Source organism: Lepisma saccharinum, chromosome 14 (assembly GCF_977018435.1).
Source record: "Lepisma saccharinum chromosome 14, izLepSacc3.1, whole genome shotgun sequence".
In the NCBI taxonomy this organism is placed as follows: Eukaryota; Metazoa; Arthropoda; class Insecta; order Zygentoma; family Lepismatidae; genus Lepisma; species Lepisma saccharinum.
Window position 1 is genome coordinate 24,379,525 of NC_139242.1, and position 25,702 is coordinate 24,405,226.

General features: G+C 40.4%; 1 protein-coding gene across 10 annotated transcripts in view; it reads right to left on the bottom strand.

Moving 5' to 3' along the window:
• Nucleotides 1-25,702, bottom strand: part of LOC145998727 (voltage-gated inwardly rectifying potassium channel KCNH6-like) — a 1,156,077-nt gene that overhangs the window by 1,025,063 nt on the left and 105,312 nt on the right. The gene's annotated exons all lie outside the window — the stretch shown is intronic.

Consider the following 25,702-nt stretch of genomic DNA (forward strand, 5'->3'; position numbering starts at 1 on the left):
AAGGGGGTAAACACGCCATCTGCAGATTTATTTTTCGGATTGCAACAGGATCCTTGCAATCTTGTGGAATGGCTTGCGGCTTTCATTCCTTTCGGGGCTTCCACGGTTTGCATTTCCCCCACCCAAGCAGCAGAGGTCACAGAGGAAAGCGCATATCAGCACGAAACGATTCTCAAGCACGCGACCCCTGCGGGAGATGCGATCTATTAATCGCGGTTCACGGAACTCCTGGGTGGTGCCTGACCTCTGTGAAGCACGGGATTTCAAATTGCAATCTCAGGATTAACTTTTGCAGCTTGCGAACAAGACTCCTCATATTCTAAGTCTATTTTTAGCATGGTTTCTTGCCAATTCGCCGCTTCCCGTTTTTAGTCACTAAAAACGTCGAAATTATGAATCGAAATATTATCAAAGTATTTAATAATTACTTTTCAGACAAAGATATAGGCACAACTATCCTTTACCTATAAACCAAGTTTCCTGTATAATATATTATTAGTGCCCAAGAAATTAATTTTAAAAGTATACTTACTTTTGCTAAAACCATAAAAGGTGTTTCTAATATTAGAAAATGGTAGGGGTGTGCAGGACCCCGAAAAGTCGGGACCAGGATCGGGAAAAACATTTCCCGTCCCGATCCGGACTTCGGGAAGTGAATTCCCGACTTTTTGGGATCCCGAGCGGTCGGAAAATACAGAATGGTCATTTTTATAAGTCATTAATTCTCGACGTTTTCTGCATTGTAATGTCTGAAACTTATCGAAAATTGTTCGTTTTTGTATCAGAAATGCGAAAACAAATTGCGATTTTTTTCCGTCCCGAATGTCGGGATTTAAAAAAAATTTCCCGTCCCAACCCAAAATATTATGTCCCGCACACCCCTAGAAAATGGTCATAGTATTCCCTTTGTGTATACTCTTGTATACTTTATCTTGGAATTTAAACAATAATTACATTGAAACATTAGCGTTCCAAACTTATTTACTTGTTATATTTAGTGATTTAATATTTTTCTTCTTAGAATCAGAAAATTTCGATTTAGTCTTACTAAACGCGACAATACAATCGAGACTAAAATCGAGTAAATCCTACTTAGCTCAACCGGGAAAACCTTTCCTTATACATATATTTAGCATAGACTTTAGCTACACACATCATTTTCAGTTCGTGTGTTTAACGCCTGAGGCCTGAGTGAATCAGAAGCTTGTGACTGTTTTCCTTGTTGGTGAGCATCTTGTTATTTGCTACTTTTAGCGATTGAAACTTTTTAAAATCTTAGAATCAGAAACGCTACAATACACTGCATACAAGAATCGAGCCAATGCTCGCTTATAGCATCACAAATCTCCAAGGAATATTCCCAGATAGCACACAAGCTTGCGGAAAATTTACGATAGCAAGTTTGATATGGCAAGCTGGACGCAAGCTTGAAGTAATTATGTAGTACTTAGCGTGGGTATATAACAATAGACACCCATTTAACATAAAAAAGAGATGCTCCAGAGATGCTCATTAGACATAAACAATAATGACAAAATGAAATAAAACCGAAATACAATGTTATGAAGTAAAATGTGGATACATTATGATGTTGATTTTACCTGCCGACGCTAGATGGCACTGACAAAATGTATAAAAAAACCTTAAGTTTTCGTAACACAAATAATGGTATGTTTCATTATAAATATAATGAAAAATTGTGTTTTAACACCCTTCGAATGATGTGTGAATATTAAGCTACAAGGATGAGAAGAAAATGTAATGCAACGAATAAAAATGAATCTCCCATAACCAACCCTTCTGATTCATGACTATATAATCAGGAGCTACATGTGGTGGTGGAACCATTAGCAGATGGAGCTCCGCACCTTCAACAAGCCAATCCAGAGTCATTAAACAGAAAAAGAGATCATCCAGAGTAATCAAGGAAAGAAGCTATGGATGCAGAAGGGGACTTCACCCTTGCCAAGAAGACGGCGATATCAAGAGTTCCGAATGACGTAACGCGCAAGCCAGTTGAGTCTATCAACATATATGATGGACTAAAAGATAATTCAGATGGGGATGAAGTGGATCCACCACAGCCTCCACGTAACAGCCAAGACCACCTGCAGTATTTGTCTTCAATGTGAAGAATAAGTACAACTTCACCTCAACTATTGCCAGATATGCGAAAGAGAACCCAGCTGTGAAGCAGATTCGAGATTGGCTTAAAAGAGCCTATGATCAACTCATCGCCTTCTGTCAACAACAGCAGTACGGCTACGTCATAGAGACTCCGAGAAGAAAGAGACCACTTACGGTGGTTATCAGAAAACTTCCAATCGACACGCCTGCCGAACACATAAAGGAAGAGTTGGCAGAGAACTTCAACATATTAGATGTCAAGCAGATGACCAAGAGGGACAAGAACACCAACGATCGAATACCCATGCCACTTTACCTGGTATCACTGAAGAGAGAGGAACGCTGCAGAGATATATATACGGAACGGACCACATGTTGAACTACCCAACCTACATAAAACCCTACCGTTCGCCGGGAATACTACAATGTCACCGGTGCCAACGTCTGGGGCACTCGCAGTTCCAATGCCAGGCAGGGCCTCGCTGCGTCAAATGTGCTGGAAACCATCTTAGAACAGAATGTACCAAAAAGGACAGACAATCACCAGCAAAATAAATGCTGCAACTGTGGGATCGACCACCCGGCCAATTACACAGGCTGCAAAATATTCCTCAACACCAAAAATCAGCAACAACAGCATCCAGGTAAACCAGAAACATACAGAAGAGAAGAGTCAACCCAAAGACAGCCACCCTCTGCAGCACCACCGCCAAGCAAACCACCTGGCTTCCGAAGAGAAGTACCACATTGGAATGGGTCACCACCTGCACCTTCCACATCTAGAACAGCATATGCCAGAGCAGCAGATCCAAATCAAACGTCAGCACCCATACCAACTCGTCCAGCACAACCAGAGAAGGAAGACGATGCTTCAGCCTTCTTTCCATTCTTCAAGAAGATGGGAAATAGCCACATAATGGACCGCATAAGGGAGGCATGCAGGGAAATGAAGAAAGCTAATGACCAGATCTCGTAGACATTCATCGTGTTACAAGCCATTATCAACATCCTCACCGATGGCGACTTCTAAAAGAAGAAACATGACACGTCACGTAACATGTGTAACATTTAATGCACATGGCATCTCAGACCAGAAGCTAGAACTCCAGAACTACTTACAACGACACAATATCGACGTCGCTCTAATACAAGAAACATTTTTAAAACCAGGAAGAAGATTTCGAATACCCAACTACATCAGTTATATAGACAAGATAGTACGCCAGCACCAAGAGGAGGACTGATCATACTAGTGAAGAAATGCTTACCTGCTGAACAAATGGACATTCCACACCTAAACCATATTCAAGCAACAGGAATACGGCTGCATGCACCAGGAGCTCCGCTAACCTTGATATCATGCTACAAGCCTCCGCCAGCACCACTCATAGAAGCGTACATAAAAATACTAGAAGCAATGGGACAAAGACTGGTGATAGCTGGATACCTAAATGCTAAAAATCATCACTGGAACTCCAGAGCAAACAACCCAGTAGGAAATAACCAGGCTGATATTCTCCCGAGGATTATGCTTGCCATAGATGCGCCAACTGAACCCACACACTATCCTAGCAATGGAGGAAACCCAGACGTCCTTGATATAGTCATTACAAGAGGCTGCATGCTGACAGCGAGACCGCATGTCTTCACGGAACTGACGTCAAACAACCTACCAGTCCACTCCATAGTACCTCATCGAGCATCCATTCAATGTCAGCACAAAAAAACATTGAATCAAACAGACTGGACTCAATATACGCAGCTAATGGCGAACGCAATCAACCTTCGGCAACCTATCAATACCCCAGACGAGATAGACGCAGCAGTAGCAGCCATCACATTGAATATACAGCAAGCCGCCAAACTAAGTACCAGAAAACACCAACCGACAGACTGCGAGCAGACAGAAGATCTCCGTCTTAGGCACCTCAAAAAGATTAAGAAATGGGCTAGAAGGAAGTGGCAACAGACCAAGAGCCCACACTACAAAGCATTGTGGAGGACTGCAGCAAAGCATCTCACAGCCTATCTCCAACGAGGTGCAACCCACAGATGGGAAGATAAATTTCAACAACTGAAGGATAACCATCGGAACTTCTGGAAACTAGTTAGAAGTACAGCGAATGCCGCAACACAGCTTGATACCACACCAGTGCTCCAAGACAACCAAACCCTCATCTATGATCCAGCAGAGCAAGCAGAACATATGGCTGAATATTGGGAGAAGCAATTCCAACCCAATGAAGAACCACAAAATGTAGCCTTCACACAAGAGGTCGAAACTGACACAGCGGCATACAAGTACCAACATCCAAGACAGCAACCAAAGCTAATCACACCAAGGAAAGTGAAGAAAATATTTAGCCAAGTCTCTAACAACAAGACACCGGGACTCGACAATATCAGACCAGAACAGCTAAAGAAGCTACCACGAAAAGGCATTGTTCTGGAAACGAAAATCTTCAATGCCATTCTGCAAACTGCTTACTTCCCAGCACAATGGAAGACCTCGAGGATATGTAGAATCCCGAAGCCAGGAAAGAATCCACGACTCTCAAAAAGCTATCGAGCAATTAGCCTGCTGTCCCACCTTAGTAAGGCAATAGAGAGAGTACTGCTTCGCAGAATACAACCGCAAGTGGAGGAGCTCCAGCTCATTCTGAATTTTCAACATGACTTCAGACAAGGATTAAGCACCACCACACAATTAACCAGAGTTGTGGACTACCTCACAGCCCAGCAAAGCTACAAGAAAAATGCAGTGGGAGTCTTCCTAGACGTGGAAGGACCATTCGACAGGGTGTGGACCCAAGGCCTGATATGGAAACTTCAACGAACACAATTGACAGATTGCTACATTCACCTACTGCACAGTTACCTAGAAGGCAGGACATTTGTAACCAGATTCCAAGGAGCAGACACATTCACACGCCCGGTGCTAGCAGGTGTTCCCCAGAAATCGACGCTTGGGCCGATACTATACTCACTTTTCACCGCAGGTGCCCACGGAACCTGCTTGTGTACCAGCTTATTATGCAGACGACGCAGCATACTTCGCGTCAAGAAGAACATTTAAATGGAGCTGCAAAGCTCTGGCAAGGCAGCTAGATAAGCTAGGAGCATGGTCAACTAAATGGCGGATAAAGATAAATAATGCCAAAAGCATTGCCGTACATTTTCATAGATATCAAATCTACAAGGAGCCACCACAACTTACATACTTGGGACAACAAATTCCCTTCGGGGACTCAGCTAAATACCTCGGCATCACGTTAGACCATAACCTAAACTTCCAAAGACATGCAGAAGATATAAAATTCAGGGGAAGTCAAAGATTGGCTGGACTGTATGCCATTTTCAGGAACCTAGCACTATCCCTGGAGAAAAGAACAAACATATACCGGATGATGATCAGGCAAATGCTCCTGTATGACATTCCGGCATGGCACAACATAGCTCCAACAAATCTGCAAAAAATACAAGTTGTGCAAAATAAAGCAGCGCGAATCATCAGTGGCCATCCCCGAAGAACGAGAAATGTGCAGATCCAAGACAACCTTGAGCTGCAACCGCTAAAAGATGTCATTACCACAGAAGTTCACAAATTCTGGGAAATGCAGAGCACACACGTCAATCCAACCGTTCCGGAGATATGAATAATAATATTGGGTAGAGCAGAAGTCATCACAACCTCATTACAAATTACCCTTTTAGGATCACAAAAGTGAAGAACACATCACCAATAGGTCCTTCGCAGGACCAAAAGATGGGAGCATAGATCCCGTCCACAATTGATCAACGCAGATGAAAAACTTCAAGCGACATAGGAAGAAATAGAAACCAGGTCTGATAAAGGCGATACTTCACAAAAACAATAGTCAAATAAATAAGTCAAGGTGGTGAAAAACTGACACATTTACTAAGAGATCGGTTAGTTCATATGAACTTTCCACGCTCATTACTAGTGTGTAGTTACAGATCAGTTAGTTCATTGAACTATCCAACTTGACTAGTGCCTATTTTAAGGGGGAGCAAGAAAATAAACAACAACATTGGTGGTTGATTGTTGCATTGCATGCATGCATCCTTTCATATCGAAATAATATCCAGATGAGATCCAAAATTAGTCCAAAAATTGTACTTTTCGTGTCCATACAATATCCAAAGTACGAACAAAAAAGTCTAAATCAAAGCATAATGTCCAGATTACGTCCCACTTCATGTCCAAAACATGTCCAAAAGTTATCCGGAAATGTCCAAAACAAATCCATTTCTGGATATCCTTTGGATATCACGTATGCGGACAAATGGATAGCCAGGAGATATCTAATGGATGTATTTTGAATATTCCTGGATATCTATTGGATATCCAGAACTTCCGACACAAATATCCAATGCATATCTTTTGGACATTTGTGTGCAGTGTGGGATGCTTGTGACCAATTCCGAAATGAACCGTGGGCGTTCGAAAGAATTCGAAACTCAGTGCGGAATCGCGTACAGTATTGCATCCAGATGCAAGGACGACAGTTTGAACACCTCCTTTAACAGGTACGAGTGTACAGTAATTGAAACATGTAACATACTAACGTTTGTTAAAGTAAGTAGAATGTTCAATAAAAGCTGAGATATCGAATAACTTTTCTTACTGTATTATTAGCATTTTTCCAACTAGGACGACGTTTCTCAAACAATGAAGTCAGTGGCGGTTTGTAACCACACATTCGCAATTATCTCGAAAACGGCTCGTTTGCAGACCCATGTTTACTAAGACATTTTTGCGTGTACTTTCAACTGTGTCAGTTTACGCTATTACTTATGATACACCCTGTATAGGAAAATCAGGATTGGACCTACAGTTTAATTGTTTTATTCAGTTTATCTTACTGCCACTTTTGGCGAAGATAAGGGTGATTGGTTGGTTGACTTAGTGTTTTATGTCCACTTTATGCACAGTAAGGCTAATCGGGACTGGGCCTACAGTTTAAAGTGGAATCCGAACCACTATGTGCCTCCACCGGGTATCGAACCCGGTACCTCTTGATTATAAGGCGACAGCGTTACCCCAAAGCGATCGAGGAGGCCCAGCATTATCTTTGCACTTGACTGTACCTTCGCTTTTCTCGGTACGTTTGACGTGCTCCCACAGAGAAAGTAAATCATTATGTAGCGACTGGCCATGGACCGCAGAGAGAAATATAGGAAAACGGAGGGAAGTGAAAAATACACGGGCAATTCCAGTGTATACACACGGGTGGATGTTTTCCCAACAACTGCCAACTCCGTTTGTCTTTGTGAGGGCTTCCAGCGAAGAAAGCCACGGACAAAATTTTCGCGGTTCCCTCGGGGGTTCTCCGAAAGCAGGCTCTAAATCAGATCAATAAATATCCAGAGGTTCAAACTGCAGTCTTGAGAGGTGGCACATGTTGAGGAGGGATCTCTTTGCTTACAGTCTCCGAGATCAGTGGAGCATCGTTCTCCGGCAGAACGGGTGGGAGGAAGTTTATGAAACTCGCGCTGGCGTTACTAACCAGCATTCGCCAAGGTTGTCCTCGGTGAGACTGAGGAAATTATCGATGCACCAAAACTGATATCGGTATTTGAAAATGCTGGCATCAGGACAATGGCAACACTGAAATATAGATGTGCCGAAAATCTGTATCTCCAGTATATCGGCAACTTCAATATTTGCGTCATTTCGGCATCTTCGTTATTCATGGCATTTAGACATCTTCGTTTCTTATTTAATTTTGGTATTTTGTTGCTTATAGCATTTCGGTAAATTTAATATTTCTGGAATTTTCTCAATTCTTATATTTCTGGAATTTCGGCAACTTCGTTACTTATGGCATTTCGTCATGTTTCTTACTTATGGCATTTCGGCATCTTTGTTACGTATGACATTTAGGCATCTTTGTTACGTATGACATTTCGGCATCTTTGATACTTATGACATTTCGGCATCTTTGATACTTATGACATTTCGGCATCTTCGTTACGTATGACATTTCGGCATATTCGTTACTTATCGCATTACGGCATATTCGTTACTTACCGCATTACGGCATATTCGTTACCTCCCGCATTACGGCATCTTCGTTACTTATGGTATTTCGGAATCTTCGTTACGTATGACATTTCGGCATCTTTGATAGTTATGGCATTACGGCATCTTCTTTAGTTCTTACATATTCGGCGACTTAGGAGGACTTTGCCTCAATAGCATTAAACATTCCATTTCCTTATTTTGGCTCTTGAGTGTTAATATTAAATCTTGAAGATGGATAAATAGAGGATTGTCCCGCTTATGGGGCGAGAAGGTGTTTTTAAAGCAATTATTCATACATATTTGTTACTTTCAATCATATTTACGTGTAAGAAAGGGTTCAATAAAGCGATTTGAGTTGAAAACATTGATGTTTATTTATATTTAATAGTCATTATATGTGGTTAACTGCGGGACGGCATGGGTTCGATCCCGGGTTCAGTCAATTTTCGGCCTGCGTATAGGGCCGGTGGCAACCCACCATCGTGAGGAAATTGGGAAGCTCCGAGTGAGTGAGCGTAATCCGGTCGCGAATTAATATAAGTAATATGCTTAACATAAGTTTTTATAGTTTAATAAAAACAATGGTCTTGTAAATCATAAATGAATTATTAATTCTAAAAACATCAAGGAAGATATAAAACAGCTGGGGGTCGGTCGGGCCGACCACCCGTCCCCCTAGTCTGGCTGCAGATCTCCACGCCCCCCTGGTGGTCCGCGTGGGAGGGAGGCCAGCAGTCGGTAGGTAAGCCAGGGCCCAATATTGGCCTGTAGCGCTATAGGGTTACTATATGTGGTTAAACATTAAGGAGCACATTCCCCACGATACAAATGCAATGTTTAAATCAATCTACATTATCTATTGGTCTCGCTCTTCTCCTTTCTCCCTCTCCTTTCCCTCTCTCCCTTTCTCTCCCCGAGTTTAACGGAAGGATATGAGTGCAGAGAGCAATTTAAAGTCTGTCTTAATGGTACATAACACGAAGGTATACCTCAGGGACACAGAGAAACGGGAAATTGTCCATTTGTCACCACATGTTAGTCACTAGCGGACATTATTATTGATCTGATCTAGACTTAGCTCAGGAAATATACCAGTTCCATTATGGTATACACTGTAGCACTCGGGATTTAAGCACAGGTTGGGGCAACGTAAAGGGTGTGATTGAAAGTATATGGATAAGGGAACCAACATGTGGTGTAGACGACAAATTCTCTCTCTCTCTCTCTCTCTCTCTCTCTTTATCTCTATCTTTCTCTCTCATTGGCGTATTGGTAACGTCGTCAACTAGTAATCAAAGAGTTTGGGGGCCGTTCGCTGTGGAGACACACGTGGTACGGTGAAAATAATAACCCGTGGCTCTACAGTCCGTAAGGGCCTTGGCCTATCTCCTGACTGCCAGTTTCCCTCACACAGACCTACCTAGAGGTGTGGAGCTCTTCAACCGGTAATGGAATGACTTGGGGTCAGCACGTCGAACCCTCAGCCGTTATAGGAGACATTCGTGTCCGCCTTACGCTACTCACTCGTAGCTCCCCAATTTCCTCACGATGGTGGGTTGCCACCGGTCCTATACACAGGCCGAGAACCAGAGACTGAACCAAGGCGGACTCGAACCCATGCCGTCCCGCAGTCGAAACCCAAAGTACAGCGCTTTAGACCGCACGGCCACGGAGGAGGACACATGTGGTACCAACTTTAAACTGTAGGTCCAGTTCCCACTAGGCTATTGTGCATAAACTGGACTCAAAAACTCAAAAGACTAAAACAATTTACGTGGAACATGTTCAGGAATTTTTTGACCACTCCAATCAACTTACTAGCAGTGACGTTCTCCAACATTATCTGGTTTACTGCCGGTAAACCTTCATTCTTCAAAAATATAGAAATTGCAGGAAAATTTGAAGTTGTAGGACTTCTGTATTGATGTTCTATTTCTATTGTATCTAATTAGTACAGAATATGTACAATAAGTAACAACTGTTACGGTAAACCAAATTTTCAGAATTCGTCACTGCTTGCTGGTTAGTACTTGCTGGGGTATATCGTGATTTATTCATAAAAATTGATTATATACCATAAGTATTCATATCCTGAAGGCCATTAAACTTGTTTTCATATAAAACCATGCAAGAAAAAGTCATGCAATTTATCTATCAAAAGATACGTACAGAGAGACAAGAACAGATTACCAACCTCTTTGGTGGAGTTGCTAGCATAGAGCACTACAGAGAAAATTAGGTCTGATTTCTCGACTTCTTCAAGTTAATCATGTGAATTGTATTCGGTCATCTACTCTCTATTTCTACAGCAAATGCAATTGTCTAGAAGGTTGGTTAGTTTATATGTTTTTTTTTATTTTCTTTTCTGCCACTTTTGGCTAATTGCGAAGATGAGGATGAGTGATGATGTGATGACATTGATGAAAGGACACTCATAATGAACGCTCAGGCCGGTATTCGAGTGCAGGACGCCTGACGTTGTAGCGTGATATTCCAACCACTCCACAACGAAAGTTGGCAAGTTTGAAGAAGGTTCTCTACATTTTTCTAGGAGAAATTCCAAACAATTTTATTGTTTGTGATTTTAGCTTGAGTGTTGTTTTAATACGGGGAGGCCCTGTATTGTTTCTGAATTTGGAATGTAGGAGTGGATCTTGGAAGATTTATAGACTTTCAATAACAAAAAAAATGCACATGTGGTACAATGTAAAATCAGTCTCATTACTTAATTGTCGGACCTCGTATAGGTAAACTTGCGCCTACTTACGTTTCTGATTATTCTGTCCATTTTGTATGCCTTTCGAGGTTCATTTTTCTCGATTAAATTAAACAAATAGGCATTCTGCTTATTTTAATCACCAAGGCCATAAAACTCTAAAAACAATGTGTCCTTCACATCGCCAGACAAACGTTGAAGTACGCAAGTTGAATCAGGGAAGTTACAGCACTTCCATAATGTTCAATGGTGTAATCGCAGTTAAAAAAAATAACGCGAAAGATCTTATCTTGCTCTGAAATCGGCCAAAATCAGTAAAACATACGTCGAATTGCATGTAAACAAGCAATGCAAAACATAACCTCACTAGGTAACGTAATGTTTAAAACACACAAACCCCTTACCTCGCACAGTCCTGACTGATTTTGTTGTCATGCCAGAATCTCCGAAAATTAAGGTAATAACGTACGGTAATGCCAAACAAGTTAAGGAATGCCTTCTGACACAGTGATATGTAATATCCACCTTTGACATATTGTCTACAACGCCACCGAACTCGTAGCGGACATAAACAAAAGCACACACAGTTGGGATATGTCATTCTTTCACTGATGATGTTTTCATTTTCCTTACGGACGAATTTTAAAGTTGGAATATGATAGTTTTGGCATATCCTAATTCTTTTGATACTTCAGCATATGAAAGGTAGGTGGCAGCAGTATACCGTCATACGTGTATCTCAAAATTCGAGGTAGGTTGGGATCTGCCGTTATTATTCTGAGCGCCTCAGATGTTTCCTGCAATTTCATTCAAATTATCGGGAATATGGCAATAAAGCGATCCTTTAACTATAATTCCAGTAACTAATAATTTGTTAAGTTCTCTTATATTTTTTCCCATGGGATTCAGACATCAACGCTGCATGACCCTATTTACCCTTAAGAGATTGGGTGAATTGGGTCACATTGAGGGTGAAACGGGCCAGTTACCTAACATTGAAATATGCATTAGCAGTCTTCACTTTCCAAAACAAACCTCATGTTTAGAGTGTAAGTATCTATTTTTTTTTGCTGGCACATCTTACACAAATAAACTTTATTCTTCATTGTGCACTCGCACACTTGCACATTACCATCTTAGATTTTCTTGCCACTGTATCCAATCAACCAATCACAGAAACAGGGTCGTTGTATTAGTACATCACATTACAGAACCCACAAACAGTACTGTTTCCTTCATCACAGACGTTTCCCGACTCTGAACGTGATGATGATGATGATGATGAGAGCGTGCGGGCGACGTGACAAATTCGAACCCAACCTTCCTCACATCACTGGGGTCGAAGTAAAGAACAAACGAATATAATTTTAGCAATGAGAGATTGAAACATTGCCTTCAGTTCATTTGGTTTTGTGTAGGGAGAGAGAGTTTCAAAAGTGACCCTATTCACCATAAGTTACCCTACTGACCTATTGTAGATAGAGAAACGAAGCAGGTAAGTAGGATGAAATGGAAGATGCGATACAGAATTTCCCAAGTCTAAGTTGGGTCATTTCCGTGCAAGCGCTTGAACCCTCCCACGTGTTACAGGTTTTGAACTGAAACTGTTTTCGGGTTTCGACGTGATGAGCGAATTGAATTCCAAAGTGAGCCATCCATGGAACACCAAGAGAAATAGTGCTCGTAAAGAGAGACTTTGAGCAGACGACCGGAAACGCAGTTTCAGGCGGAAGGATCCTCCAATTTCACTTCCGGTAAGACCCCATCTGCCAAGGGCATTCTCAGGACTTCTGGTAAGTAAACACGGTTACGTTTCCTCACCCTTATGAAACCATTGCATCTGTAAAAGTCTTACTTCTACTAGGGATAGCCACTCTTTTTCGAAAAATTCAACATCGAAAAATCACTTTTACTCAAGAAACAACGAAAAAAATTTCTAAAATCGAAAAAAATTTCGAAATATGATTATTTTCGAGAAAGAAAAAACTAATTTTTCTTCCAAAAAAACCTGAAAGTCGAAAATTCAGTTTCTAAGTTTCCCTTTATATTGAGGGAAATACTGCATATCGCTGCCATATGCTGGAAAATCTTGAGGTAAATTGTTTTATACAGCCATACACCCTTAGTCAACCGCACTCCTCAGTAGGCATGGCCAGTCTTTATCGAAAAATTCGAAATCGAAAATCTTCTTTTTTTTTCGAAAAAGAAAAGGAAAGAAAGAAAAATCGAAAAATTTCACTTTCGAAAATCGAAAATATTTCTTTCTCTTCAAAAATGGCCATGCTTAACTTCTACTCACCCCCCCCCCCCCCACTCTCTCTCTCTCTCTCTCTCGTCATCCCTATCACTGCCACTCTTTATAACAGAATATCTTCTTTGATACCAAAATTCATTAAATTTATTTCCCTTTGTAATGAAGTGGAGCGGTCACCCTTCAAAGAAGTTATTGGTCGTGAAATAAAGAAATCAATTCTTCCCTTCTGGTTGCTAGTTCTTTTGTAATATTAAATTATCAGATTTCCCTTTGATGTTCTCTGTTATCTGAATATCTCCCCGGGAGAGCTACTCATATCATTTCTTACTAACTCAACAGTTGTCTCAGGAGGCGAGTGCTGGGTGTCACCTCTTTTCTTCCCATGACTAAAGGTTCACTCTGATTGGTTGTTACCACAGCAGCGATCATTGAAGCAATTAGAACACGATCTAAATGCACGGCCATGAAATTAGGCGGGTGGCAGAAGTTCGCGCTGTTGGCACGTCGGAGCACAACCCCGTGTGTTTGGAGGTTTAAGAGAATGAAAGATCTCGTTGTAGAGTTGCTCTTTGTAATCTATGTCATTCAATCTGACAGTATTTGCTCGAAAGGTCAGGGATGACTCAAAAGTTCCCCGGAGAGAGGTCTGTCTGACGCTCGAACTAGGCAACGCAACCGGTTGACGTTGCCACACAGTGCGCGGAATCAGCGACTTTTGTCCCGCTCTTGCTTTGCTTTTCCCACATGTGGCACCAGTGCAATTCTGCCCGACCGCCCATTTTAATGGACATGCGTATAGTAACCAAAACCAACCTGGTACCGATCATGTCCTGCCTGTCAGCCAGTCCAGCGCCAACTAGGGCATTCCAGTAGGAAATCCAGCTTCGTGTGATTCGACCTTAACTTTACCTCATGACTACAACCTTTGTTCGCTAGACTGGAACTCCAGTGCGTCTCTTCGGGAACCTTCCCGGACGACTGGAGAGTTCCTGTGGGAATGTATTCCGGGCACGTTCTATCGTCGGCGTCTTTAAAATTCAAAGAGAGGCCGCTGGACCTCCATCAGTCAGTCCCTTTCGGCGGGGTTTTAGGAAGATCCAACTTGAAGAAAATAATTTTCGCATTTTTTTTTTCCATTTTAGCGCCAAAGGTTGCTCATGTAATATTTAACTAGCCTCGTTGGGTCTTTACAAAGAGAAGAAGGAATTACCGCAAAGTGAAAATAATCAATTACAGAGGTCAGGCCGCTAAAAAATTCCTATGAAATGTTAAGTTATAGCGTATCTTTATGCTTAAATGTTATCCTTGCTATGATCACATACAGGTTATTGAGTTCAAGTCAACTTTATGCACAGATAGTCTAATCGAGGCTGGATCTACAGTTTAAAGCGGGATCCGAACCACCATGTGCCTCCACCGGGAATCGAACCCGGGACCCCTTATATTCTAATTGAGTGTAATATATTGTAACAGATGACATAAGATGACCTGATATTTAAAACAACAAAACGGGACGGCAAAATGCATACATTTCATAAAAACTTTTTCGTCAAATACTTATGTTTGAAACGAATTAAATAAAAAAATCCTGTGAAATAACTTACATAATATGGTGATATGCACTGAACTCCAACCAAGCAGTCATTTAGTGAAGAGCTCGGGTGTAACACATGGCAAGTGACATTTTGGTCATTTATTTGTTTATTTATTTACTCAGAGTTTCAGATTTGGCCATTTTACACTGAAACAACATAAAGTAGAAATAAAAAATAACAAACAATAACAAGATGGGATAGATTTACATGTTCTTGGTCAGTAATGTACAAAAAATACTTTCTGGAAGGAAAATATGTACATCCAGGGGAAGTCTGTTGTAGATTTCTGGCAGCCTGTAAAACAAGGACCGTTGTAGAAGGGATAGCCTAGTGGTTGGGTTGTGGAAGAGTTGCAGGTTGCGGGTATGCTTTTGGGGTACCAATTTGTGTTTACCAATTTCACAAGTCTTCACTGAATCCAATGAAAATTGTATGACATGCAATTTCACTCCAAAATTGAAGGATGGCACATTTTACTTTGTAACTCAAGAATTACCAAATTGTCACTTACCTGTTTTACACCAGAGCCCTTCAATTAGTAGTCATTCATTTGTATTTTGCCGATGAATGGATCTGCTTCAGAACATCCTTCTTTTCAAATACCATTTTGTAAAAGTTTTCACACGTGTCATTAAAGATCACGTTATTAATCAGCATAGCTTTCAAAGTTTGTACTGAAGGAGAGATCTTGGCATTTGTCCACAAACCATTTATGTACGAAAACACTATTTCAGTGGGGCACTAGTTTAGGTAAACAGAGAAGAAACTCCAATATTTTAAGAAAACTGGAATATGGCACATTGTTGACATTGGAATGTGATCACAACAATCGCTAGTTTATATTTTTTCCAGCTTCCATTTTTCAACATTTCTGGCATTACGTAGTAATTCTAGTCGTCACAAAAAGGAGATATTCTGGCATCCCGTTTTAGGTTCCAAAACAATCGGGACAGAGAATAAAAAGAAGAGATTGTCGCGGCTAATACGGGACGTCTGGTCGCCTTATATATACACACATGGTAATTATAATTATCTGTTAAAATTGACAGTGTTTAATGGTTTTTTTATGTTTATTAATGTATTTTGTTCTCTTCGTAAATTTATGAATGTTCTAATATTTATTAAAAATGGCATATTTAAGGGGAGTCTTATCACCTTATTAGTAACCCACCCATGAATTATTCTGGTCAAGAAAACTTATTTATTATTATAACTCACGACTGTTATTTCCAAATAACCAGCGTGAGAAAGAATATCGTATTGTTTTTTTTTGAAGTCATCCTTACGCGCATTTGATATATTGATATCTGATACTTTGATCTCGGAACGCAACCGTGTAGAACACTTACAATTTGAAATCACCCATCAAGACATGGTGGCTTTAAGGAATAGCCATCCAGGAAATAAAATCGTAAATTAACAGTGTTTTTATTCGTGCAAAGAAAACCTGGTCACTCTCAATGTCTGTTTTTTGTGAAATTTCGAATAAATTCGAAAGTTGGAATAGTAGACAGAACATGAAATTTTGAAAACATTTAAACTAAGTTCGGATAAGTATCTTGCTTTGAAAATTCTTCGCGCGCCACTGATCATGAGTGGGGATTCCAGCCCAGAACTCACGGTTTCGCGGTAACCGACAGAACACGATTTTGAAAATGCATAATACATACGCTCTATTCTTGTAAACGTCTCATCTTTTTGCATTATCTTTTCAAATTGACTCTCACAAGGTTCTAAAAGGCAGAACCATAACAAAGTGGTTGTAAAAAATGAAAATCGATTTAGGTTTATGTCAAAACTCATCTAAATTAGTCCCTAGGGTGTCGTGTATTCTTCCTTTCGTACGAGAGAGGGTTAAAAAGTAGACTCAGCTTCATTCTTATACGAAAAAATAAGGAACATCATTGCTCGGGTGCAAACCTGTACAAAGCCTGTGCTTCACAAGTTGCATCATCTCTCAGGCTGCGACACTTATGACAGAAGACTGTCACACACATAATTGCATATCGTACGCACAAACAAGTTAACAAATTATAGTGAGGACACTAAAATTGGCAAAATATGTATATTGTGAAGATGTGTCAGTAATCTTCGTTAAGGGTTAGCGAAGCTCTGGCGACTGCAATACAATCGTGGTATCATATGCATCATGCTTTCTAGCTTACCCATCAAATACTTTCCTGTTTTCCTTTTATTATTAATTTCATTTCACTACTAGTTTGTTTGTTATCCCTGGCTTGCTAGCATATTTTTCTTGTCTTGTTTATTAAATTCTTCCTTCAGCTCTCTTACATGCTGATATCCGTAATCGCCTTGTGATCAAGGGTTCGATATCCGGTGGAGGCACATTGAACAGTGGTTCGTATTTCACTTTAAACTGTAGGTCCAGTCCCGAATAGCCTATCTGTGCAGAAAGTGGACTTAAAACAACAACAACTCAACTTGCTGATATCTCATTATACGTTTAATTCTGCATTAGTTTACGTTTTTATGCATATCTGAATCACTGCCTTTGTTGATTGGGACTGGGCCTACAGTTCCAAGTGGTGTCTGTGGGGTGTGCTTGATTATCCCTCGAGACAAAAATATAGGAGCCTCGTAGTGGTGTAGTGGTAACGTCGTCGCCTTGTAATCAAGGGGTCCTGGGTTCGACACCCGGTTGAGACATATAGTGGTTCGGATTCTACTTTAAACTATAGGTTTAGCCTTTCTATGCACAGAGTGGACTTTACAGAACCAAGTAGGAAATCTCGTCATCAACTTAAGATTCCATCTCTGCGCTTCTGCCCCCCCCTCCCCCCGCCGGCCTCCCTCTATCACACTCAAGAGTAATTTGTTCTTGTTTTCGCCACTTCGCTCGGTCCTTGGAGGGTTACCGGGTCTGTCTGATGTTTTTCTCTTCTCGAAACGTGTGGTCAGGGCGTCGATTCCCCTCGCTTTCCAGACTGAAGCCCTTTTACTTCACACACAAGTGGTTCCCAGATTGTCTGCCGGAGCTGGGTCAAGCAACAAAATCGAACACAGGTTCCTTCTTAACCAAAAGAGATAGCCGTAAAAGTGTTTCTTTGTTTCGGCCCACTTTTGTGCTCAGACATCCTAATACACTGATAGAAGTTCCCGACAAATATACAACCGTTAAAATTTAACGGTTTTCCACGTTACAAAAACGGTGCTGAACAGTTGTTTTTTTAAAATTAAATTAGAGTATTATTATATCATTCATAAAGATAGATAATGATTACAAATTACAGTTTCGTGCACTATAACTATATTAAAACGGAATCATTAAAATTACGCTAATAGATAATATGTAACATAATAATAACCTGTGAAATATGTAACAATAATAACCCGTGAAATATGTAACATAATAATAGCCCGCGAAATATGTAACATAATAATAACCCGTGAAATATGTAACATAATAATAACCCGTGAAATATGTAACATAATAAAAACCCGTGAAATATGTAACATAATAGCCCGTGAAATATGTAACATAATAATAGCCCGTGAAATATGTAACATAATAATAATCCGTGAAATATGTAACATAATAATAGCCCGTGAAATATGTAACATAATAATAGCCCGTGAAATATGTAACATAATAATAACCCGTGAAATATGCAACATAATAATAACCCGTGAAATATGTAACATAATAATAATCCGTGAAATATGCAACATAATAATAACCCGTGACGTAACATCCCGTGAGGGACAGGACAGTGCCTACCTACCGACTGCCAACCCCACTCCTACGAGGTGGGATATTATTCAACCGGTTACAGGGTGACGTGTGGTTAGAACGACGAACCCCCAGTCGTTGTTTTAGGTTTTCTATGACCGGGCTACGATACTCTTTCGTAGCTCCCCAAATTCCTCACGATGGTGGGTGACCACAGATCCCACACACAGGGCGAAATCTCAGGAGAAAAGTTGTTACGCTTCTCCCAGGAGATTCGAACCTGTTTGCGTCCCGTAGAATGAATCCAAAGCTCGACGTCTTAGACCGTACGGACACGGGGATTGACTAGGTGAATATGTTACAGCCGTTTATAGTAGACGCGAGATACACTCTAAAAGATTTCGTAATGATCATTTTGAAACTTCGTTTTAAAAGTTCTTCAAAGGCAAAGATAGTAATCGGGGGTCATGTGTCACTGTTTTTCTCCCTCATGATCTGTACTACTTTCATTCGAAAATTTTGAATTTCAAAAAATTTCGGGAGGGCCTGTAGCCCCTTCAACCCCCTCCCCGTACGCCAGTTCTGCTTTGCGGGAACCAAATATGAGGCAATACGTATACAAACATTGGCGCAAATCCTCATTTGTCTCCCAGATGGCGTACTGGTAAGGCTGTCGTCTTGGAATCAAGGAGTCCCGGGTGCGATACCCGGTGATTCGCATTCCCATTTAAACTGTAGGTCCAGTCCTGACTAGTCTGAAGTTTACTTTGTGGACAGACAAACAGAAAAGACAATAAATTGATTTTGTCGGCGAGACAACTCTTCTTATCTTCTCTATACATAAAAATGAATGTATGTGTGTGTGTGTGTGTGTGTGTTTATTTGTTTCGGCATAACTCTCGAACGCCTGGAGCGATTTCAACCAAACTTGGTACACATATCACTTACAATGTGGAAAGAAATACTGTGAGGGTAAGACACCTCTGGCAACCCTAGGGGCGGGGGTGGGGAGGGGGTGACGTAAAAAATCAAAATCGACCTATATTAAATTTCGCACAAATCAGCCATGACTCTATGCATCCCGCACAACGATAGTGTTTCTCGGGTTGTCTAACATTCAGGCTGATATGAGTTTGTGTTGCGAAAATGACCGAAATTAGTGTGGAATCCATCCAAGTTCATCACCTATCGGCATGGGGGGTGAGAGGGGGTGAAAAATGACCTACATTAGTGTCGAATCCATAGTTTTCGGAGTCGCAAAGCTAACTGGTGATATTCAGGATGAAATCAAATTAGTTACATTTTACACTATAGTTAGAATTCATTATTTCCCTGTCTAATACAAGGTTGGGATAAATAAATACCCGGGCAACGCCGGGTAATCAGCTAGTTTTGTTTTCTTAAGTTTTGGAAAAAGTCCTAAAGGACACACTTCGAACGTCCGGAAATGTTGCCAATAAATCGTCTGGCACATGGCCAGCAGCAGCAATGGTTGACTAAGGGCGCACAACACATCTGGACTATGGAAAATGGAGGTGGGTAACAACAAGATATGCATAACCTACAGAAGGTCAAACTATTACTGAGCATAATTTCCGCAACCTTCTTGTTAAGCAGGACAGATGGTGTTCGTGTGCAGAATCTTCAGATTTTTACGGCGCTTCCTCCCCTCCCAAAAGCCGGGGATATTTGTAACGGTCTTAAGTTACGCGTATTAAGTATCCTAAACATTTGGCTTTACGACACGCCGTGCTGTAAACAAAGATTTATTCTCCACTTTGCACCTTTTCGTGCTCAGAGGACACTGTCAGTGTAACACTTCCTCGCTGATCTGTCTTGGCGAACACTGGTGGAAGAAGAACTGCTTGTCTCTTGTCGCTTCTTCAGGGCGGTGTGTAAAATTCTCCTTCAGAATATGACCCTTGTTTGTGTCTTTCTTTACGGAGAGTTTTTATAGATTTTGGGGATATCAGGTTTACCATTCTTCTGTTTGGAATGTCAGCGAATTCTACAAAAGTTAAGTTTATGAATTTTTCTGTTTTTTATACGTCGCTTCCCTGGTTTCTTAGGAATAATCCCGAAAATAAGGATAGATGATTAATTATTACATGAAGGGACACTTACGAAAGGAACACGCATGGCCAGGTTAAGACTTGAATCCGGAAACATCCCCAACTCGTTCAACACAGATACGATGTCGCCTAGTAATCCAGGAGTCTAGGGTTCGATTCCCGTTGACGCCACACAGTGGTTCAGTGGTTCAAGCCACTTTAACTGTACGTCCTGTCCCGATTAGTCTATCTGTTCACAAAGTGAACAAAACATCAAAACGAAATCAATGTGAATAAGCATTCCGTAGGCGGGATGTCATCCATTACTGAACTCGACTGATAACAGGAAATGGCTATCTACTATTTTGTCTTGGTTTCACGTCCCTTTTCTGCCACCTTTAGTCGACAACGAGGGTGAGTTAATTGGATAAAAGTGATGAAGGGACACTACCATCCTCTTTGAGCAAGGAGCTGCTTTGAAAATAGTTGTTCGAAGACAAAAATGGTAATGTGGGTCATTTGATGGTATTTACCACCTTGTTTTTTTCCCCGAGTTCTTTGCAGCTTTCAATTGAAAAATCTAGATTTTCTTCAAAATTTCGGGAGGGTCTCTAGCCCCATCAGCTCCCACCTACTTACGCCAGTGATATCCAACAATTCAAGTCATCCCCCGCAACGTGGAAAGTTCCATTCACACGATGGATGTAATGAATATTAATAGGAACAAGCTGTAATTGGATTCCTTGTTCTTAGTTACTACATGACAATGTTTAACATAGGTTATCCATGCTCAGCCTAGAGTTGAATCACAATGACTTTCCCTTCGGGAGACTTACCCCCTGAGATCCTATTTGACGCACGCTGTGGATGTTATTAATTAAAGTAAATATTGTTCCTCCTACCTGCTTCGGTCGATAGATGGGGTTACTGAGAGGCAATGGAGATCTTGCTGGCTTTACACCACCTCAGTGTGACATTTCGTCAACAGAATTAATTATAATAAATTAGACTTCTTCATTTTCTTTATTTCGCATCGATTTTATACATATTTAGGCTAATCGCGACGATAAAGGTGAAAGTGATGAAGAGACATCCACAAAGGAAATCTCAGGCACTTGAAATATCATTCAGGTGTATTATGAGTGCAAAAAGGTACCGAGTATGTGCAGGATATCTATAGGGTGTTGTATGAAGGGGGATGAGGTGTAAATTTTCGCCTTGGGCGATTCTATATTATACATCATTTACATAATGTCCTACGGTTTTTAAGAAGGTGCTGAAATTTCATTGCATCCGAAAATTTTCAAATCCAGCACTGGAAAGAATATACGTAAGGCCCACTTTAGACGAAAGCATTTTTCTTAACATTTATGTCATGACAAAAATGTTACCGTGTAAAGTGAAAAATCTCGTGGCATTTTCTCAAGGATAGAATCGGTCCTTTTTCCGTAGCATTTTTGTAGCATAACCAATCAGAAGCGAGCTCTAGGTCACGAGTGCAGATGTAATGGCGGCCGAGTGATATGTAAACAACGTATCACTTCACTTTTTTAAAAGCTGATAACCAGAGTTAGGATTTTTAGGGGAAAATTTCATTGGGAAAAAGGAAGGGAAAAGGTGCTAAAATAAGACCCAAAAAGGGGCAAAAAAGGTGCAGATTGGGGCAAAAAAAAGGTGCTGATAATTATACAACTTATTAAAACTTTCCCTCCTATTTTATTAGTCTAAGCTATTCACTCGAAGCTGTGTACACATCACACACATAGGTTGTGTTACAGTTATTCACCAGAGTCGGGGAAAAACACAAAGCTGTTGTACCTTACAACATTAAGCATTTCTAAATGTTTAAAAGTGAGTTTGTTTCTTTTCGGAGATAAAATATATTTATATAAGCTGAAGCTTCTCTCCTACAACCACAGAAACAAGTGGGGCAAACTTAATATTCACTCGGAATGGCAACTCTGTCGAAGTGGCAAATTCCACAACATCCGGATTCTTGTCAAGACTAGTCTCAAGTTTGTCTCTGGCAAAACCATCTAACTGCCCCCTCACAGTAGTATAGATATCCCATTGTTTTTCCTTTTCGACGCCTTGTTCTTCTAAGCTTTTGATGGTTGTCGACAGGTACTTGTAGGAATTTACACCAAATAGTTATTTTTGCAAATCGTCTATCTTGTCTGGGAGGAGAAGTTGCTGTGCCTTGGAAATTGCACCTGCGTCTGTTGAATCCAGGGAAAGCACAAACTCCTTAATTTTTTTCAAAATTTTCACACAGAAATGCAGCACACTCAATCCATGATCCCCAGCGAGTAAAATATGCACACAAGTCAACATTAAATTCCTTTAAATTTTGGTTCTTGGAAGAACACTGCTCAAATGCATTGCGTAAGAGAGGCTGCCGAGATTTACTTCCTTGCAGATTCTTGTTCTTTTGATGCTTAGAGCTGGAAATATGTTGCTGGATGCAATCTCTCTGGTGTTTTTCATCTAATGTGATTCCCATATCACAAACCGTGCATCGAATAACAAACAGTTCCATCACTTTCTATGAACTCGTGCTTAAATTCTTGGGCCAGACTGAGAAATCGGTATCTGGGCACTTTCGGCATGGTAAAGTACATGCACTAACAGGATCTAACAGTCAAAAAGCAGGTAAGGAACAATATCTGTCCACTGCGCACACATGAAACGGGAAACCCACCACTTCAGAAACACATTGTTGCTTCACTGCTTCCAATACCAAACTGCGTTTCCTTCTTCCTTCTATCTTAAAGAGAAAAAAAATAACGGCGATCTGGTGCATATCAGTAGCGGTCTTTCCAGTGTTGATTTCAAATAGGAAACAATCAAGCACAGTTTAAATACATTCAATTTCAGTTAACAATGTGAAAACATCTTAAAGAGAAAAGTGTCACGAAAAAAGAAAAGAAAAATTCAATGATTTGCTGAGGAAATATATTTAACAACACCAGTAGAAGGACACAAAAAGGGGAGGAAAAGCGATTAAGAACACGAAAAAGGGGGAAAATAGATAAATGTCCCAGAAAAGGGAGGGAAGGGGAAAGGTTATCAAAAAAGGGGAAAAAAGGTGCTGGCAAATTAGCTCCATTCTCACGTTGAGGCAACATTTCACACACTGAGTCCTTCCAGAGCGGTTTCACTTTCACTACGAAAAAAAGGTGCGCACCTAAAAATCCTAACTCTGCTGATAACTATTCAACCGAGAGGAATAATGTTTCCTACAAAAAGGTTTTCAGTACAACTCAATGGCACTGCATAAATACAAACTTTATAATGTATACATCACACGTAAGGAAAAATATTTTAGTTGTTAAAATTGTAAACATTGTGCACTCACCATAGATGGTGTAACTCAATGTGCCTTTCGTGTACACATTGTAATAGCTAAAGCTAACCGAAATGTTACATGAAATGTTTCCGTGTAAAGTACTCTCTCTATGAGATTCTTGGATGCATTTATGCTAGCAAAAATGTTAAAGGAACTGCTTCCTTCTAAAGCGAGCCTAAAGTTGTATATGAAACATACATATACGTAAGTACCTTGTAGTAAATAAATACAGTAGTGCTGGATTTATTATGAACACACAGAAATGCATCAAAGGTACTTTTATCATCTCCTGTTCCGTGTGACGCATTAAAAATGCATCTCGATGCACTTTTGGTTTTGTGTTAACGCAATGCATTTTCTTACATACTGTCTCTGGAATCTGTGGAGCAAAGCCGCGCATAACGGTAGAGAAGGGGAGGAAGCAGCGAGTTGGCAAAGAAAAGCTGTCGCGTTTCCCCCTCCATGCACTCACTTTCCATCTCACGCATTTACTGGTCGAGCCTTTGCGCAGACGAGTTGTTTTAGTTGGCTTGCTCAAGAAATTCCAGGGGCACAGTGTAAATTCTGAATTCATCCAGAAAAGATCCTCTTAACTTTTCTTGAGTTTCCCTTTTCCGCGAGTTTCGCAGGTGTGCGTGTCGTTGCTGAATTGTCCTGGAAAGAAGCCAAATCCCATGTCTTCGTGCGTGCCGACCTCTTGAAACCGATAAATCGTCTTGTCAGTATTGCGCACGAGAGTCATTTGTCATTATTTAGCAACCAAAGTTATTTACCTCCAAGAAAACCGAAGTGAAGGGGAATTTTAAATTGCTGAAATTTGGGATAACAGATGGAGCTAGTGGATATAAATCCTTCATTTCTTATTTCACTGAATAAAGGAAGCAATTCACACTACGAGGTATCATAATAGTGCGACAAAGTTTAATTTTGCAATTTAACTCCAAAATGTAAAATAGTTGATGGCCAAAAAAGCGAAAAATGGACCTAAATGATAATATGACACAGGCATATTTGATTGGAAGTAGAATGTATACACATTTGCAACACATTTCCTAAGAGAAATGCCAATAACCCACCCCATCGTGTAGACTTGTGATGCTTTTTTAGGGAAAGTAGAAAACTTAAACCTCGTGCAATGTGTTGTCCAATGACTTCTATTAACACGAGAAACTTTATTATTGTAATCCGATGACGGAGTTTCCGCCATTTTGAAACAAAACTGTTCTGGGCACTCCCCTGAATGTGCCTCAAGAGATATAGGGTAATTCCAGTGACGTCAAAACTTCCCGAAACGCATCACCGCACATCTTCATCAGTATAAGCTAAAACTTCTTCATACATTGTTGAATACTGGGTGGAGATCTGAATATTTTAACACAGGCATATTTGAGTGGAGGTAAGATTTATACACATTTGCAAAGAGAGAACCTCTACAGACGATGGTTTCCAATACCGACAATAACTTGCTGATATCTTTAGCAGTTATCGATTACGTTACGAATCACTGACTCAAAGAAATTGGTTTCATCACTAGCTATGTTCAGGCGATCTTGTAAGACAGCCAAAGAATTATTAACACGCTGCATTAAAGAGACGTAGGAAAATTCGTAATTCAGTCAATAAGTGATCACTAGACCTCGAATTTTAGGTTTTTAACCTATTTTTTCCTTTACAGGTATGTAAGAAATAAGTTATGTTAGCGTTTCGTTAAAAAAACGCAACAACTGATGAAGTTTTATAGTGCCTAAAATAAACTATTTTGCTTGTTAGAACCTATTTTAGGTATATGCGCCTAACTGAAACCTTTTTTAAGGTTTTTATATATTTTTGAAGGTTTTACAGGATTTTTATGTCACACAGAGGCATTTGC